The 13,864-nt window shown below is 39.7% G+C and overlaps 1 protein-coding gene across 1 annotated transcript in view; it reads right to left on the bottom strand.

The window, feature by feature from the left end:
• The window catches only part of ZDHHC21 (zinc finger DHHC-type palmitoyltransferase 21), a 70,012-nt gene extending 58,824 nt beyond the window's left edge, over positions 1 to 11,188 (bottom strand). The window contains exons 1-2 of the mRNA XM_045840332.1: positions 10,767 to 11,188; positions 3,774 to 3,904 (exon numbers count right to left, since the gene is read on the bottom strand). The gene's annotated coding sequence lies outside the window, so the exon portion shown is untranslated. The remainder of the gene's footprint in view (positions 1 to 3,773; positions 3,905 to 10,766) is intronic.
• Positions 11,189 to 13,864: the final 2,676 nt, after the last annotated feature.

Raw genomic sequence — 13,864 nt, 5'->3', positions numbered from 1 at the left:
ACAGAACAGGGTAATTTCATTATTTATTTCTAAATTCATTAGTATTAGAAACAGGAGAGTAAACAAGCCAACAAAACAAGCAGCAAAATTATCAATTACTCATTCACATTTCGAGCTTTATTTTTATTCTCCTCTATCAGAGATTAAATTTTCCTTATCACTAAAAGAGAGAGATTCCTCACAACAGAAAACATCAGTGAAAAGTAAGGTTAAAATGTATCTATTTTTCCTGGATATAAACATACATAGACAACAAATTGTCTATATATCCTCACGGATATATAGGAACAGATCCTCAAGAAAAAGTGAGCAAAGGATAGAAAAATAAAACAGTAAGGAAATAAGATGTTGAATATTAAAAAAATACCTGATTAGTGAAAATCAGTGCCACATCACCCCTACAATTAGATTGTAGAGAAGAAAACAGTGGTCTTCCCAGAGCTCCAAAGCAGATCCCCACCAGAAACCAGAGCTGCAGGACCACTGCTCTCGGGTAACATCCACCAGGCGTGGCTCGTGGCTGAACAGAAACTATTGCACATCCTGAGCAACATCCAAACGCAACACGATGCTGCTATTCCGTCTTGAGGGTGGCATTTGTAACATACTTTCATTAGCCAGAGATTCCAACATATTAATTTGCATATTAAATGGTGAGCTCATAACTCAAACTTTGATGTAACTCGTGGACATACTGGTACTGCAACATTTTTTAAGATTGATATCTGGTAACTAACTATACTTGAGTGCTATGACTAACTTCATTAATGATGTAAATTACTACTGCACAAACTTTTTTTAAAGAAATTATAATTCAACTCTAATAAACTGGACTACATAAATATTTACAATGTTCAAACTACTCTGGCAGCAAATTACCTTTCCTTTTTGCCTTTTCAGGCAGCTAAACTTCACATTTTCCTCAGGAGGAACATTCAAGTCACTATAAAAAGAAAGTGACATAAAACTATAATATCAGAATGCCGATTTTAGAAAATGATAAAATCCAAAATAATTGACAAGAAATGTAGTAAAATATATATCTCTAAAAGTACAGTTTTATCAGACTCTCCACCTCAGCCAGTGGTCTTATTACTGTTCCATGAATATGAAAATACACCCCATCTCCCATTTCTCCTCTCTGAAATCTTCTTGCCATTTTGCTTACTCTAACTTCAATTCATACTTCAAGGTCAATGTGAATCTCACTCTCCACATAAAAATATTGCTGGCACCTCAGTTCATAGTGATTTCTCTTTATCTTCTAAATTCCAAATAAAAAGCAAAGCTAGTAGAAGAAAATAGCAAGTGGTTTTATAATCTTGGAATGAGGCAGGGCTTCACAGATGGAACTCATAAGCCAAGTTTGACCACGTAAAGGAAAAAGTTCTAAAGCCCGGGACATGCCAAAAACAAGGTAAAAGACAAAAAGCATCCCTGGAAAATAACAACACATAACTAATAAGAAACATACAAAGTAAATACTTAGAGAGGCAATTCATAAAAGAAAAAAATCCAATGGCTCATCACTAGTGATTAAGAAAATGTGAAACCCTGGCTGGTGTAGCTCAGTGGATTGAGCGCAGGCTGCGAACCAAAGTGTCGCAGGTTCAATTTCCACGTAAGAGCACATGCCTGGGTTGCAGGCCACGGCCCCCAACAACAGCACATTGATGTTTCTCTCTCTCTTTCTCCCTCCCTTCCCTCTCCAAAAACAAATAAATAAAATCTTAAAAAAAAAAAAAAGAAAATGTGAAATAACTAGGCATACTTTTCACCCTTTGTATTGACAAAATTTAGAGAGACAGATAATATCCAATGTTCAGAGGACAAACAGAAAAGGTCACACTGGTGTGCATATAAACTGATACAATCATTTGGAGGACAATTTGACAGCATGTATTAAAATACCAAATTCTTTAACCCAGCAGTTTTATTTCTAGTAATACCTAAAAAATACTTATTATAATATACAGATATATGTTGTATATAGCATGTTCTTATCCCTCACCCAAGGACATTTTTTCATTGCTTTTAGAGAGAGGAAGGGAGAAGCAGAAACACTGGTGCGAGAGAGAGGCACTGACTGGTCACCTCCTGTAGGAGCCCAGACCAGAGATCACACGTGCTCCGATGGGGGACTGAACCTGTAACCTAGAAATATGTCCTGATTAAGAATCAATTTGGCAACCTTTTGCTAATGATACTCCAAAGGTGGTGAGCCAGGGCATACAGCACTTCTGTAACCACAAAAATACAGCACAACCTAAATGTCCATGTAGAGGGAGAGGAATGATTAAATAAATTATAATATCCATAGTGTAAACTATTTCCAAGTCACTGCAATTTTAGAATAAAAAAAAAGTAGGGGGAGAAGGTAGATCTAGATCTCCATATAGCTATCCACATATAGTATTGAGTGAAAAAAGAAGTTACATAGGCAAATCTATTGCGGAATGAGGGTGGGGGCCTTAACAGTGGTTTCCTGAAAGGAGAGGTGGAAAAAGACAAGCCAGGAAAGGGCAGAAGGGAACTTCTATGGTGCTGATAAAGACCTCTACCTTGATATGAGTTTGAGATACACAGGTTACGAATAGTCAAAACTCAGCCAACATACACTTAAGACTGTTGCATTTCCTGATATGTAAATTTACCTTTAAAAAAACCCCTACAAACCAATACCGGACTCTAATTAATAATATGTATGCTGAAGTATTGGAGAAAGAGGGGAGGAAATGATTTTTGGTTCTGTTAGAAAAAAAGTGTAATTTCTGTATATGAATAGGAAAAATGCGTGAAAGAGAACACACATACAAAACTCTTAACAGTGGTTATCACTGGGCTGAGCAAGAAAAGAGCAAAGAGAAAGAAGGTTTTCACAGTTTATGTATGTATTAATGTGTTCTTCTAAGTTTATTAGTTAGCATATGTACTTCTAAATTGTTTTTAGCCAACTGAAAAATAAAGATAGCCTAGGGGGTCTGATTAGACACTACAACCTTACCAAAAAATGTTTAATTTAAGCCTCTCTTTATCACTATATGTTATCCTTACTTTAAATACTTTTTTTTAAGATTTTATTTATTTATTTTTAGAGAGGGAAGGGAGAGAGAGAGAGAGAAAGAGAAACATTAATGTGCGGTTGCTGGGGGTCACGGCCTGCAACCCAGGCATGTACCCTGACTGGGAATCGAACCTGCGACACTTTGGTTCGCAGCCTGCACTCAATCCACTGAGCTACGCCAGCCAGGGGACTTTAAATACTTTTAAAGTTAATATTTTTTAAAAAACTATGCAGAAGCATCAGCTATAAATCCATGTAAGACTGATAATCCAGAAGGATGTTTCTAAAACTTGTATTACTTACAGATTATATTTCTCTATTAAAAAATGTCTTATTTAAGAAAATATTTAGGTAAGCCCTGGCTGATGTGGTTCAATGGACTGAGTGCTGGCCTGTGAACTAAAGGGTCACTGGTTCAATCCCCAGTCCTGGGTACATGCCTGGGTTACAGGCCAGGTCCCCAGTAGGGGGCATGTGAGGAGCAACCGCACATTGCTGTTTCTTTCCCTCTCTCTCCCTTCCCCTCTGTAAAAACAAATAAATAAAATCTTAAAAAAAAAGAAAATGTTACAATTTAATATGAATAATTTTAAATAAAGTATAACTTTTTTGCAAAGAACAACTATTAAATACAACTAAACATAAAAATTAAGGACACTATGCCACACAATTCAAAAACTTATTCCCATGTAAAATTAAACAGACTCACCACTTGCAAATTCACTGTGATGTGTTGTAATTTTTCTGGTACTTGCATTTAGAGGTTTGATCTTGATTCATTCTTTTTTTACTGCATTCCAACAAATGGATTTCTCTTCAATGACAGTTTTCCGTAAGACTCTATTAATGGTTTAACAAATAATTATCTCTCACAAAGATGAAAACCATAAGCAGCTAAATAACCTAACCTTAAAAATGTCAGTTATGAAGTTATAAATTCAGAAATTAAATGACTCAACTCCACCTTATTCTGTGTTTTCATATCCCACACCACCCCTAAAAAATGTGCTTTTGATTCATGATTATACATGAAAAGTTCTCTCTTTTGAAACTACTCAGTTCCCATAAAACAAATCAGCATTATGCATCCAGCATTTGGGCTTCGTCAAACTTCCTGATCACAAATCACAAAATGACAATCAATTCTGAGGTCACTAATGGGACAAAATGCAATGTAATGTCTATCATAATGAAAGGCTAGAACTATCTAATCATAATTGATAAACATAAAATTAAGAGTTTAAAATAGAAGCAAGTCTTAGTTTAAAATGTAAGGAAAAAAGTTATACTTCTGTAATAAAACCATTAAAAGAGCAACCATAAAAGTTAGTTTCTACAGCTCAAGCTTAAAGGCTTAATATTGGTAATGTTACAGAACAAACAAGGGGGGCCTGGGACAATATACTATTATTGAAAGAAGGCCCCGGGTCCGTTATGTCCGCCACCCGAGGAAAGACATCTCTCAATGCCAGAGATTCGTGAAAAGGAAAGGAAATGTTTATTTAATGCTATACAAACTTCAAGTAGTGACCTAATGTCTTTATCAAAAAATCCTAAAGTCCCTTAAAACACCCACAAACAGGCACAGTCCTTCCTTCCTTCCCCCTTTGCCCAGTCCAGAGTACCATATCTCAGGAAAGGAAATAGAAGTCCATGGCTCAGGCAGTCCTCTGGTTCTTCCCAGTTAGTACTCCATCTCCACTGGGAGACCTCCCTGGGTTCCTTCCAGGCACCCTCCACTGAGCCACCAGGATCTCTGCTAAAACCAGGTGGTGGTTCCCCCTTCTAAAGCTGCGGGGGTCCCCACTCTGTCAAGGCCGCGTGGTCCTCTCTCCCAGGGCCACGGGAGTCCCCACTCTGCCAGAGCCATATGGTTCTCTCTCTCAGGGCTGCGGGAAGGGGGAGTCCCCACTCTGTCAAGGCCGCGTGGTTCTCTCTCTCAGGGCTGTGATCTTCTCTGCACTTCCATAGCTGCATGGTTCCCCCTCTCAGGGCTGCACATGGTTCTCCTTCTCAATGGCTGCCGCCTCTGGGTTTAAATCCCTGGCGCCAATCTTCCTCTGCAGCCCCATTTCCGACTCCTCCTACACTTGGGCACACTTGCCCTCAATCTGCTGTCTTCTCCAGCTTTTCTGGTCGCCATCGTGGGTCTGGGCAGGTGTGACCCCATGTCCTGGAGCCAATCTTCTCCCAGCTCCCGCACAGGTGCTGTAACTCAGGGGACCTGCCCCCCAGTCACATCTTGGAGGGAGGTCCCTTTCCATCCCCCTGGCTCAGGGCATGGCCACAGCTTTTTAACACATCTAAGCCACCAGCCAAAGGTTATAGATATGTTAAATGACCACATCAGAGGTTAGCTACAAGGCTGTTGCTACACAAAACAGCTCTCAAAGGCCCTGCTCCATTTGTCCCTTCCCTCAACCCACACCCTGGGGGTGGGGGGTGAAGACGTCCTAAAATCTCCTAGACACCTTGAGTTCTGGACCCCATTTCAAATGCCTATTGGGGGTCCCCCTCTTGGCTGCACCCTGTAACAGTAAGAGTTTTAGAAGCATACACTGATTCAATATTCCCTTAATTTAATCAACATCTATTGACTCTGTATATGTGCTTTGGTGCTGGATATAATACCAGAGAGGGACCCTATCCTCAGTGGAAAAAGAGTAGTAAACACATAAGAATAACGCCATGTGAGACAAGGTAAGATAGAAGGCAAGGGGGAAAGAAAGCATCTCATATAGGTAGGATATTGTTTCATGGACCTTTTTTTCACTTATGTGGGAATTTATATGTGTACTAGGTTGCAACACAATATGTATTTACTATGGTAAACTGCCAGCAGGGAAAGATTTCTGGAGAGAGTGAAATCTGTGAATTAGCTAAATTGAAGAATGGACATTCTTCTGAACAAGGAGCAAATAAGCAAAGGTATAAAAACAGTCAAAAATCCAATTAAGCTGAAATGGCACAAGTCACTGCATGTGGAAAGATGAGACAAATTATGTCTATCCTCACCACAATCCACTCTAAAAAATGCTTTTCATAATGTTACTAGTACACACAAATATATAAGCTTTATAAGTATATGTTACATGTATGAAATATATAACTGGAAAGGTTTAATGAAATATTTACCCCTACTGTATGCAATACACTCTGATATTATTTCATGACCCACAAGCAGAGTATGATCTAAAAGTAGAAAACACTGTTAAACCATGTCCATGAGTTTGGATTTCACCCTAAACACAGTGGGAACCATTAAAGAATTTTAGACATAAAATGCCATGACAAAACTTGCATTTTGAATAAAAGGGCAGTACTTTGAAAAATGGACTTAGGTAGATGATAAGGCTCCAAGACTGACTAAATGAAATTAGACAGGCTTAGCAGTAACCCACAAGAAACATGAGGGCATACAGTAAGCATCCCCAAAGTGGTAACTTATAAGAGCAGTTGGGAGGGGTGGAAGTGAGGATGGAACACTTAAGATAGGAGGCATGTTGGAAAAGGAAAATTAAGAACATTTTTTTTACTCATGAGTAAAATTTATAGGAGTTGGTGAACAACTAGAAGCAAAGAGCACATGCTAGGATGGTTCCCAAGTTTCAGCCTAGGGACTGGGTGAAGGATGGACCCATTCTCCAAGACAGGAATTAAAGGACAAGTTACACGTTTGTTAAGTACACTGCTTACCGTAACAATGAGAAACTGTTACATAGTGAGGATATAAACAATACATCAAAATAATCATCATTACATTTCCATTCCCCTTAGAGACTTGTTTTAAACTATTATCTCCCAGAGTCAATTTTTCTATGGTCTATGATTGTTAGATTGTCAAATGTAATTATTTCTACCCTAACTTTCTAAACTAAGGTAAAGTGGTCTCCTTGGCTGTACCTTTGTTTCTTAAAGACAAAATATGGAATTACCAAGTAAAGAAACTGTTGCTGTAACGGGAAAGAAATGAATTCATCTTCTTCTAGAAAAAAATCTCAAGCAGAATTAAATATGGCACATCAAAATATTCTGAAACATGGCCAAGGTCAATAATGCCATGAAGACTATGACTCTACAATGGCTTTCCAATGTTTCAGCACAGCAGTTCCTGTCAGTTACAGTATTAGGTAATAGCACAGGTCAACCATCCATGAGTCAAACCCCAGTCACTTCCTGGCTTAAATTTAAGAAAGAAATCCTACTTCACACTTACAGATAATAGAGCTTCATTGCAGCCATAATATACAAAATGAGATGAAAACTTCATCTAGTTCAACAACATCACAACCATTGTGGAATCAAATCTCCTCTATGTGGTATAAAAGCAATGTTAGCCTTAAAAACCTAGGAAATTTAGTATAACAAAGAATATCTCAAACTTTCGTAACTGTAAAATGTTAACTAAATATTCTTTTTTATTTTATTTTTTTTATTTATTATTTTTAGACAGAGGGGAAGGAAGGGGGAGAGAGAGGAAGAGAAACATCAATATGTGGTTGCCTCTCATGCGCTCCCCACCAGGGACCTGGCCTGCAACCCAGGCATGTGTCTTGACTGGGAATCAAACCAACAATCCTTTGGTTCACAGGCCAGCGGTGAATCCACTGAGCCACACCAGCCAGGGATGTTAACTAAATATTCTTAACATTGCTGTATCTAAAAGAATATAATCAACAATTTATAGGGCACACCAAGAAAGGAAAAAAGTTTTCCCCATAGGGTCAAAAGAAAATTGTTAAAATATATATGAATATATAATATGTAAACCTGTAATTCAGCTCAAAGTTCTAAAAACAAAGTTACAACTATATACCTTTAAACATATATTTATACAACTATTTAACTTCTGATTTTCATCTACTCTGAAAACTGGTCAAATTAAATAATTCTATGTAAAATATCATTAATAATTAGCCAACGAGGTATTTAATTTTTTGACTATCACATCAGTAGTCAGTGCATATCGGCAGAAGAGGAAATCAGTTTAGTACCGATAGCAAAAAGAGAGCCACATTCAAAGTATGGCACAGCCTCTTCAGTTTCTTTTCAAGCTTCAGTTAACCATATGTAAAATGCTGATAAAAAATATTAATTCATCAGGTTGTTGTCCTTAAATGGGAAAATGCCTAACAAATAAGCACCTCCAAAAATGGTAACTTTACAGGGAGATGCGAGAGGGGAAAGGAAGGGAAACTTAAAGATGAGTTTTACTTCTAGTCTTATAAACTCCAGAACAAAAAATGATTCTGGATCCCAATCATTACAGTGGTGCCACAATTTAATCATACCCCAGTTACCTACTTTCTCTAACACTTAAGTCGGAGAACTATTTGTCTCAGATGAGAAACCTCAGATGGTACAGCCCTTCAGCTAGTATCATTCTGTAAGCATGTCGGGAGGTTGACATGAAGTCTCTTCAAGCAGAAATCCCAAAATAGAGAAGTAATCTAAAATAGAGAGAACTGAATTGAAGCCTGCAAACTAAATCTCTTTCAGGTAAAAACAGAGGCCTGGTAAGTTATGGAATGAAGCATGAAGAAAAAATCATGACCTGATTTAAGGAGCTAATGAGGAATGCATAACTGAAGTAAGGAATTCTAGTTCAACTGCTGAGTTCTCCGGGAAGATTTTGTGAAAATGAGAGCATTGCTACTTCATGTCTATGAAGATGGGCTTTTCAAACTAGAATGATCCAATTTACCAATGATTCTCAACCAAAAAATCACTGTTCTGACAATAAGAATGACTGGTGTTTTTCCATTCTTGTTTTTCACCTATATTTTTTACTGACTCAAACTAGTTCAAACATTTTCAACTTCAGCAGTATTAATGCACTGCTTATTCTACTAAATGCTAAAATGCCATTTATATTTAGTGCATTTTAAAAGTTGAATCTGAGCCCTAACAGTTTACTAAATAAAAAATCTTCATTCTTTAATACAAAAGTAAAACTGAGTTTCGGGAACAACTTTCTGGTAATAAAGATAGCTTTTCCTCTGCCTTCCCTGTTATGTATGCCTGGTAGTACTGATACCACCACTACGTGGCCTTCTAAGCTGAAAAAGATTTTGACTCACACTCAATTACAATGCCAGAAAAAAAGCTCCATAGAGACATTAGGCTTTTCCATTCATTTCTTCACTAATACATGGCACTATTTTACCCATGCTTGTTTCAAAAGTTCTGAATCAGTCCCCATGAATTAAAGAAATGACTCAGTGGGCAAATAAGTAAAAATTTTACAGTTCATTGATTATCTTGTTTCAGAACCTACCTGTTAAGCCAGTGGTTATGAGTACGCATTTTTAAATGCTCATTACTTTTATTAAGCAAAACAACCTAGAGATAGGGAATGTAACACAACTATCACCATTTGGTCTATTTCATATACTCCAACTACAACTTCTAAAGTATGTTAGGCTTAACAGAAATCACAACAGTTTGAAGGGTCCTAATATAATCCTATTGCTTTACATTTAAAATGAGGAATTCTGGGAAAGCACAATACTCCACAAATCACTATTCCAAAAGTATGGAATTATACATTTTTAACTTATACTTTGATGTAATTTTACTAACATTTCTTCAAGTAAATGTTTTAAATGCACCTTTAACCAGTTAAAGGGTCTTAAATTATTTACAAACATACCTGTGCCAAGTAAGCAAGGAAAAGCGAAGAAGCCTTACTCAAAGAACTCAGCCTGACTCCCTAGCACAGATGAGAAAACAGCACAGGTCACTGGCCTACCCAAGAGCCCACAGCTGGACTGTGACAGTAATGACACAAAAATCCAGAAAACCAAATCTCATTTCATTCCTTCTTTCTGGTTAATTTCTCATCTCATCTCATCTCATCTCACCTACGAAAACCTTTCTGACATTAAGACATAACTAAACAAAAGAAAGCACCTCCCTGGGTTTTATCTTTAAAATAAATCAAATCTAAAAGTTGGAAGAATTTAACAAGATATTACATAAAAAGCATTTTAGTGCAGGGATGGCATATACTACCTTATCATCATCACCATTACTGTTATTACCACCACAATGAAAGTTGTGATTTTTTTTTAAATACACATATTAGCATATGAGGCTGAGGACCCATTTGACCCGTTTTTAACTTTTGCTTAATTATCCTTAGTCCTCTTTACTTTAGACTGTAACTTTACACTATGATTTATTACCCGCCCACAATGACCTTGATTTTTTTCTTTCTTGTACTTTTATAGACTACTATATTGCAATACTTTCAAGTAATAACTAGTCAGGTTCTCTCAGTCCTAGACATTACAGACATCCTCCACTGGCCCACACTGGATCATAAAACGTGACCCAAATATAGCCTGAGAAAGACCACAACTTTGAATGGACTCTCCAGTTAAAATCCAGCGACCTGTTATAGTGACTGGTAACAAGTGCCAACTGCTACCATTTAAAAGCCAGTTTCTCAAAAATCACTCTAGGATCTAAGAGAGGGAGGCAGAAGATCAATAAAGGAGTAAATTATCTCTTCCTGCTGATCCTATCTATGCAGTCTCACCACAGCGATCAGGAAATGAATGAAAGGCTATGGTAGCATAAATCCGAGACCCCTGAGCGCAGGTCTTGGATGCGGGATTCAGAGAGGTAAACAGTAGTTCACAGGCGAGAAATTCATGGCACGGACTTAATAAATTAAAAAAAGAAAGAAAAACCTTACCCAAACGACCTCGACTAGAGCAGGAACCCTCTCATCACCAGTTAATGGGAGGAGCAGTTGGCGGACGGTCGCAGCTCTGGCTGAAGATGCTCTGAGGAAGGCCAGGCCAGGGGCAAGCAGGGCACCCAGAATACCCGGGGCTCTGCACGGGTGCGGGAGACAGGTGCAGGGAGGGGGCTGGGCGCGGGGCGGGAGCGCGGCCAGGTGAGCGCGGCGGGGCGCCGAGAAGCTGCGGGCGGGGCCCAGGGGAGGGTGGCCTGTCGCCCCCGCACCTGCACCACTCACAGACGCCGGCTGGCTCTCCTCTCGCCGCCTTGGCTCTAGGGGCCGCCAGCGGCTCCTCCAGCTCCTCCTCCTCCAGTACCTCCGCCGCCCAGGCAGAGCCGTGCTCCTTTTCCGCTTCCGGGATCCCGAACTCCAGACCGGCGGGGTGAGTATCCACCCACGCTGCGGAGAGCTGGGCTACCCGCAGCGCAGTCCCGCTTCGCGCCGGTAGCCGGGATGGGAGCCGCCGAGGGTCGAAAGACCAGAAATCGCGGGGCGGGAAGAGACGCACCCAGACTGAGGTCGGCCGCAGGCCTGGCCGGACCTCAAGTCACCCAAGTACTGGTACCTGAAGCACCTGGGCGCCTCGGCCCACCCCCACCTCCAACCCGTGCCACCCTCCCAGCTCTGCCCCGGCCGACCTTCTCTTTGTCCCCACACCCTCACTGGCTCCTTCTCCCGAGAGACAGGCGAGGAGCCTTCCTTAAAGGATTGCATTTACCCTCTTTCTTTAAGGGGAGTTGCTCAACCGGCCTGTTTCCTTCCGAATGTCCTGTGGTATCTTGCTCCACAGTGCAGTCCGCAGCATCAGCATCCTGTGGGAATTTGTAAGAAATGCACAGTCTTAGGCCTGCTTATCAGAATTTAACACATCTCCAGATGATTACTACATCCGCACCTTAAAGATTGAAAAGCACTGGACTCTAGTTAATGGTCTTGCCCACTTCAGACTCTCCATGGGGCAAAAACCAATGTTACCCAACCCAGCCAAGATTTTTTCTTCCTCTCAACAACCTAAACTCAGACCCAAACAAGTTTTCTTGGGATTTCAGGAGACATCCAAAAAAGTTACCGGCTTTCCCATCCTGCAACCAAGGAAAAATAAGTGGACCCACCATAGTAAATAATTGGTATCGTATCAAACACCAGTGAGACTTTAAAACCTCCCTCCCATCTCCTCCCTCGCCTCAACTGAACAGTAGTTTGGGAAGGTTAAAACGATTGGCGTAATCTGGAGGTAAATCTTTGTGCCTGCATGCCACAGGAGATAATGTGTGGATGGAAGAAGCATGACCTGCTGCATAAAATCTAACTCCTTACACGACGTCATTGAAAGCCCTTCACAAAGTGGTCCCTACCACCCTCACCAGTTTTAGCTCTAACTACTAACTTGGTTCATTTACCCATCCAGAATGCCCTTCATCTTCCGTTCTGATGATCTTAATTCTATACAAACTTTGGAGTTAGCTCAAATCCTGGCACCCCAAAGTTCTCTCTCACCACTGCACTTATACACATTATTCTGGTCCCTTATGTTATTTTGTCTTGCTAAGTATTTTAAAATGTGTTACGTCCCAGTTTCTGAATTCATTACAAACACCTTAGGACCTTAGAGATCTAGTCAGTAGTTATCAAAGTGTTGCCCCCACACCAGCAACATCAACGTTCCCTGGGAACTTGTGAGAAGTTCCATATTCTCCAGCTCCACCCCAGATCTACTGTATTAGAAACTTGAGGGTGAATCCCAGTTATCTGCATTTGAACAAGCCTTCCAAGTGACACTCAAGGCTTTCTAGTGGACAATCAAGTTTTAGAATTACTAACCTAGTGTATAGTCTCTGCCTCCAAAGGAACTCAAGGTTTGGGATTTATGCAAGTTGGAACTCAATGCTTGTCTATATGCAAATTTTATTGCCTTTCAGATTAAGAAATCAAGTGCTCAATTCATGCATAACTACTTAGAAGGCCGTGACAATTATTTTTGAAAGAATTATCTTTGATTTTCACAATGCATTTTATGTAGTAGAATGTTTGTAACTTGGTTTGTTTGAAAAGAAAGAAATAATACAGATAATTCGTCACTTTAGGGAAAGAGGAAATATGCTGAGTTTTACCTCCTACAGTCAGATAACTGAGTTGCATAATGTTGATCTCTTAGCATATCCTTGTGATACATAGTAATTTGTGGCAAATAATCTCAACATGCCCAAAAGAGAATTAGTGGGCAGGCATATGAATGCCCATGACAATTGAAAGTGCACATATTTTTCAAGCTTTTTTTATGAGCTAATTTGTTTCTTTTCAGCCAAATCAATACCACAGAGAATTTTCTTCAAAAGGCATGGAAAGAGAGAAGTAGCAGAAAAAACATTCTGAAAATCGCGAGCCTTTTCAGCATGGAAAGTTAAGAAGTATTATCAAGGACCTATCTATATCTATTCTTTATACTGAAGGTCAAGTTATCTAGTTCTGTCATTCATGATAAACATGACTATTTGTATTGTAACCCATATGCTTAGAGAGATGTGGCACCATGTAATCTTGTGGGGAGTTTTTCTACGTACTATAAGGGTAGAGAGAAGATGTACATCATGCACTATTTTTTCCCCTCCACAAGCCTAGTCCACTTCATGGTGCCTGTGACTGATGGAACATGATTATTAATCAAACTAATACTTATCTGAGAATTGAAAAAAATAGACAAGGACAAGTAGCATGGCTGCCACTGCCAACTTGGCTTCTCAACAAAGGCATAGTCAGGGCATTTACGTGGACAAGCTCAGCCAACTCCTGTGTTTCTGTGCCATGACTGGGAAGGGCTGGATTTTACTGCAATTTCCAAAAGTGAGTGCAAGTACAGTCCAGAGTTTAATCAGTACTGGCTAATAGCCCTTGGCAGCTTTGGGTGGATGGTGTTCTCCACCTGCCCATCTGGGTATCATGCCCTAAGCACCCACATTTGATGCACATTCATAATGTCTTGGTTGCTTATAGTCATCTCCCTCATCTGTTTGAGTGGCAGAGTGCCCATTCCACAACAGTCTGATGTTCTA

This window comes from Phyllostomus hastatus, unplaced genomic scaffold, assembly GCF_019186645.2.
Source record: "Phyllostomus hastatus isolate PE091 unplaced genomic scaffold, TTU_PhHast_1.1 phas_contig_34, whole genome shotgun sequence".
NCBI classification, from domain to species: domain Eukaryota; kingdom Metazoa; phylum Chordata; class Mammalia; order Chiroptera; family Phyllostomidae; genus Phyllostomus; species Phyllostomus hastatus.
Note: the sequence above shows the minus strand (reverse complement) of the source record. Positions and strands in the feature narration are given on the sequence as shown.